Source organism: Mesocricetus auratus, unplaced genomic scaffold, assembly GCF_017639785.1.
Source record: "Mesocricetus auratus isolate SY011 unplaced genomic scaffold, BCM_Maur_2.0 Super-Scaffold_100013, whole genome shotgun sequence".
Classification (NCBI taxonomy): Eukaryota; Metazoa; Chordata; class Mammalia; order Rodentia; family Cricetidae; genus Mesocricetus; species Mesocricetus auratus.
This window is the reverse complement of record NW_024429196.1, coordinates 4219522-4225521: the sequence shown is the minus strand read 5'-3', so window position 1 is coordinate 4225521 and position 6000 is coordinate 4219522. Positions and strand designations below refer to the sequence as shown.

The window sequence follows — 6000 nt, the reverse complement described above, 5'->3', positions numbered from 1 at the left end:
TTCTTCAGTCAGTCACTCTCCGTCTTATATTTTGCTTTTAGCACCCTCCCCTTCTGCACGCACAGACAGATCCCTTCCTCTCGCCCCAAAGTTCTCGGACACTGAAAGCTCTCTGGTAATATCAGGGCTTCCCTTCATCTGAGCTCCAGGGACTAAGAACACAGAGAATTTGCTCAGCTGAGTGAGAACTACTTTGCTCAAGAGCCAAGTATTTTAGTAATCAATCAGTCAGTCAGAAAGAGAGAGAGAGATGTCTTCTCAAACACATGGTGATGCTACCCCAGAGCACTTGGGGGCTGGCTCCTCACCAAGAGCACATGGGCGGGTGAGAAACCCCCTCTTCCCTACCGCCTGGGTCCCAGTCTCAGTTTTACAGTTTCAGCTGTGTTTAATCCTTGAGTGTCACATTTTCCATTTGTCAATCTGAGCAATGAGGAAATTCTGTTAAGTGGCGGCATCTGTGTGTGCATCAGCAAGCATCTGAGCCAGGGACTCGAGGAAACATCTAGAAGGAAGTCATGGACATCAGGACTAGCTTTAAGGTCAGCCTGGCTGTAGAGGAGCGGTAACCCACATGGTGAACAATGAGTACATAGGAAGGGTGGGGTGGGGGGGGCTGAGATACAAATGGAGGGGACGGTTGAGTGCAACTCTTGGTATTTATTGCTATTGTTACAAGAAGGGGATGATCCAGTGTGTGGTGAGATCAGATGAGGTGATCAGTTGGAGTCAGCAGAGGCTGAACCAGGAGAAGTGAGTCAGTGGGCTGGAGTTTGCCACTAGATGATAGCCACCAGACAAGCTGGCCAGGGCATGTACCTGAGGGTTCTGAGAGTACTGCTATCAAATCTCAAGGATTTAACTGATTGTTCTGGAGAATGTCAGGTGGACCAGAGAAAGATGGCTCAGTGGTTAAGAGTGCTTGCTGCTTTTCCAGGTGCCCAAGTTTGGTTCTTACACATCGGGAAGCTTATAGCCAACTGTAACTCCAGCTCCAGAAGACTCAAAGTCCTCTTCTAGCCTCTGTGGACATACACACACATGGTATACACTCATACAGACACAAAGACACAGACAGACAGACAGACACACACACACACACTTTAAAGAGAACACCAGGAATTAATTCAGACACATGTTGCCTGTATAACACCCAACATTTGGCAGGCAGGGCCAAGGGGATCTCCAATTGAAAACCAGCCTGCCCTACACAGCAAGATCCTATCAATTTATTATTTTGATGTGGTAAGACACTTGGCAGAGACTACTTAAGGGAAGATTTTATTTGGCTCACAGTCTCAGGGCACACAGTCCATAATGGTCAGAAAGGCATGTGGCTAGGGCACCTCCATCTGTGGCAGCATCAGCTTGTGGTATAGCTTGTTCACATCTTGGAGGATCAAGAGGCAGACAGATCCACCTGGAACCAGAGGTGGATCTCACCTTTGAGGCCTACCCCCAATGACACACTTGTACTAGCTAGACTACAATATCTCAGAATAGCACTACCAGCTGGGGACCAAGTACCAAAACATGAGCCTATGGGGGGGGCACTTTATATTCAAACCATAATACACAAAATGAGGCAGAAACTAGAAATTATAGATTTGTGTGTGAAGGTTCCTGGTTTGTTTTGACTATTAAAAACCTCTTTAGAATTTTTGAGATAATAATATAATTGCATTTCTCTTCCCTTTCCTCCCTCAAAAATCTCCCATATGCCCTTCCCCATTCTCCTTCAAATTTATCCCCCTCCTCTTTTTTAGAGATTTCAATTTTTTGATATGTATACAAATTCTGCCTCTATGTACGCCTGCATGACAGAAGAGGGCACCAGATCTCATCATAGATGGTTGTGAGCCACCATGTGGTTGCTGGGAATTGAACTCAGAACCTCTGGAAGAGCAGCCAGTGCTCTTAATCTCTGAGCCATCTCTCCCACCCAATGGTCCCCTTTTTATTAATTGTTACTGCATGCATATACGTGAATGTACATATACATTCCTAGATATAAACCTGTTCAGTCTGTATAATGTTACCTGTATGTATGTTTTCAGGGCTGACTGTTTGACACTGGGTGACCAAATTTGTGCTCTTCCCTGGGAAGCTTACCTCTCCCGATCTCCTCAGTTGCCTATAGTTCTTTTTGTAGGGTTGTGGCCTCAATAACTTTTCCCCAACCAGTTTGTCATGTTCATTGGTGTCAATCTCATTCAGCTCATGTTTATGCAATCATGCTGGTGAGACTCTATGAGTATAGCCTCTGATATTACTAGGAGACACAGTAATATCCTCTGGCTCTTTCAAACTCTCTTCCCCCTCTCCACAATGTTCCCTGAACCTTAGGTCCGGGAGTTGTCTTGTAGGTGTATTCCCTGGAACTGAGCTCCCCAGTTCTTCATTTTGATTGGTTGTGGACCTTGTAATTAAAATCATGCCAGTCAAAAACAAAACAAAAAACACAGCTGGCCAGATTCTAGGCCATGTGGAGCTGCCAATTTCAGAAAGAGTTTCTGAGTTGGTGGGCACAGCCCACTCTGGAGTCCTATAAAACCCACTCCAGGGTCCTGCAAAGCCCCCTCTGGGGTCCTATAAAACCCACTCCAGGGTCCTGCAAGGCCCACTCTGGGGTCCTGTTCTGCCAGTGAAGCCTCCTACAGCATTTAGTCAACTTCAGATTCACCTGGAACTATGGCGGTCCATTAAAAACAAAGTGCTGGGTAAGATTTGAATTTCAACCAATAAATACGTTCTCAGTATAAATACATTATTATATTTATTAGATAAATGTATTCCAGTGATCATACTTTTATCCTCCAAAAATTGTTTAGCTTTATATGAAATTTAATTCCAATTTATCTAGGCATCCAGTATTATTACTGTTTTGGGGAAGGGTTCATACCATAGCACACATATAGACAGCAGAGGACAGTTTTGTGGTATTGACTCTCTCCCTCCGCCTTCATGGGGTTGGGATTGAACTCACATCTCCAGACATGCACAGCAAGCACTTTCCCCACTGAGCCGACTCACCACCTCATCTTGCTTCTTTATTGATTGAATTTCTAGAACCTTAACCACCAGGCTCCAATGGGCTGCTGGCTCCTCTCATCGAGGCAGGATCCCCCTTCGGGAACACAGACTTAGTCCATGATACAGAAGGCAGCTCACATCTCTGAACATCTAGTGGGTGTGTCCAAACTTTTGGGAGATCAGTAGGCTACATCGGTCCTAGAGGAGAGAGAGGGTAAAGCCCTATCCTAAGTAGGTCTGACAAAGAGGCTTTCAGTCAGTTCTCTGCCCAGACAGACTGGCTTTGTTCCCACCTGGGTAGGAGTGAAGACAGTCTGAAGATTCACTTGTGCCCCTCCTTTGGGTTAGAGAAAATGCTAACCTTCCCCCACGTGGCCAGCATTACCCTCCTGAAAGTGCAAACTCCAGCAAGGTGCCTCAGGGTTAATTACCACAGCAGAGGCAATCATACTGTTCTGCATCAGCAATGAGTGCCTGCCTGTCCTTCCTGCAGGAACCAATCTAGTGAAGCCTGCTGGCCCCACTGCTTCCAGATGGAGGGAGTTACAGGCTGCCTCCCCGCCCCCACCGATGACGCTTGCTCCCCTAAGTGATTGATCCTCCATCTGATCCCCCCATCCCACCCCCACCCCCCGCCCAGTGACTCAGCTGTCTTGAAGCACCTGTAACAATCTGATTACCCTGTTCGTCTGTACTGCACCCATCTCATATACAGAACCTCCTACCCTCCTACCGTCCCCTCCTGGTAGAAGCTGCAGCAGCAACAGCATGGGCCCTACGTGAGGCCTGGCATTCGGTGTGGCTCTCGGAAAAGTCCCATTCACGTATGGTTAACTCTCCAACCACTGGTTAAGCCACTTTTCTCAATGTGAAATAAACAAACAAACACTGCAGCCAAGTGCTCCACGAGCACCGTTTGAAACAGAATGCTTAGTAAAGCCATCTTCTGGTACACACAGAATGATTCCTGGAGGGGAGGAGTTGGGACTTGGGGAGATGGCTTAGCACATAAAGACATCTGCTGTCAGGGCTGGAAACCCGTTCTCAGGACTCACGTGGTGGAAGGGGAAAACCGACTCTCAGAAGCTGTCCTCTGACCTCCCCTTCACCTTGTCACAACCGGTCTGGTCAGTGGTTGACATCCTTTGACGGGAACAGAAGGAACCTCCCTTGCCCAGGCAAGGGAGGACATCCCAAAACAAGGACAAAATCCTGTCTTATAACCTCAAGAGGTGGAATAGCCTGAAGCCAGGAGGTGCAAAACCACAACACACCTGAAGACATTCAGGAAGGAGGCCTTCAAACACCCAGAAACCCACCTTTCATGTATGGGCTTATGGACTCTCGCTGCTAAACCTGCTTGCTTCCTGAGATCTAATTCAGAAAGAGTGACATTTTCTTTCCTGTTCTGCCTAAGCCCGCCTGCCCTCTTCCCCTGCCCTCTCTCCCCCTCCCCCTCTGCACAGCAGCTGCTTGAAGACTTGCATTGCCTAACCCGCCCGCTTTCCTGACCTCAGACTCAAAAAAGCCCAAATTTCGGCTTTTTCTTCTTCTCCTAGGGGCAGCTGCTGGTCCTGCTGGGTTTCTGCCTATAATGTCAATAAAAATGTTTTTGAGATTTCTCTTGAATCCATTTTAAATTCTTTTATCTGTGTGACAACAAACCAAGACAGAAACCTTGAGTTACAAATCTGGTTACAGGAGACACAGTGACCCCGAGTGGGTCATCTGTGAAGGGGTGGGTGGGGCGGGGCGGGGCTGCGAATAGTTTACTGCAGCAACTGCAGTGGACGGAGCGAGACTGCGTGGCCTTCAGGCCTGAGGACTCGGCCTCCGTTCCCAGGTTGTACAGGGTTTGAGGGTTCCCTAGTTGTTTGTACACCTGTGTGAGTAACAGGGCACTGGCTCCTTCCCATAAAAAAAAAAGCCTGTAAGCCACACACTGATATGCAAATGGGTGTTTACTCAGGTGGGGCACCTTGTGAGACAGACCCTGGAAGAGTCCCACTCTTTAGGTCACTTAATGCCAAGGTTCCAACTTCTCTGAGCCACTCAAAGGCCTTTAAAGAAACTTCTGGGTCTGAACCCCCCCAGTACAACACACACACACACACACACACACACACACACACAAAATTAATTGGAAAAAATGGTCAGAGAAAAGGAGAAGGAGGAAGAGAGAGAGAATGAATTAGTTCTGGGTTCAGTGTCTAGCTAGCATCACTAGCTAGATAACACAAATAATTCTTAGAAAACAAACCTTTCACTAAGTCTTTTCAGCACAAACTATTATTATGTTTGCATTAGTAGGCATGAACTATTGTTGCATTTTTATTTGTTTTTTGTTTTTGTTTTTTCAATACTGGATAGTGAATGTAGGGTCTTGCATATGCTAGGCAAGCCCTCCACCACTGAGCTATATCCCCAGCCCTTTTTCTAAAATCTGAATTTCAACACAGGGTCTCACCAAGTTGCCCAGACAGAACACAGAATTTACAAATCCACCTGAGTTGCGGGAGATTACAGACATGTGCCATCGGGCAAGGTACTGAGCCTTGCACCTAGGCAGCACCTGTCTTCCCGGGAGGAGCCCCTTGGTGCTTTATACTTGTAAAACTTGTAAACTAAGCACTTGCTATCAACTGATGGCCAGCTGGATGAAGACACACTTCCTCTAGGAAGGGCACTGGGCAGCCCCTGCGTGCTCACATTGCGCTCAGCACTGCCCGGGCTTGCTTACAATCTTCTGTTTGCTTTGCACCCGGACTTAGCACAGTACCTGCCTTGGGAGGGGCTGAGTGACACTTGATGTGGGAGGCAGGTGAGTGGGCAGGAGAGTAAAATTCAGCCCTAGATAAAGCAAAGGTAGTGACTACAGGAGCTTAAGGAGTTGACACACCATCAGCCATACCGTGACTTCAACAGCCATACCCAGGCCTCCTAGCATCGGGGATCCTGGTACTTTAC

At 47.4% G+C, this 6000-nt stretch overlaps 1 long non-coding RNA gene across 1 annotated transcript; it reads right to left on the bottom strand.

Moving 5' to 3' along the window:
• Positions 1-1287: 1287 nt before the first annotated feature.
• Positions 1288-4060, bottom strand: LOC110342811. Its single transcript, XR_002384971.2, has 3 exons — positions 3767-4060; positions 3034-3231; positions 1288-1420 (listed from the first exon to the last, which is right to left on the bottom strand). It is a non-coding gene; the product is annotated as an uncharacterized LOC110342811 (long non-coding RNA).
• Positions 4061-6000: the final 1940 nt, after the last annotated feature.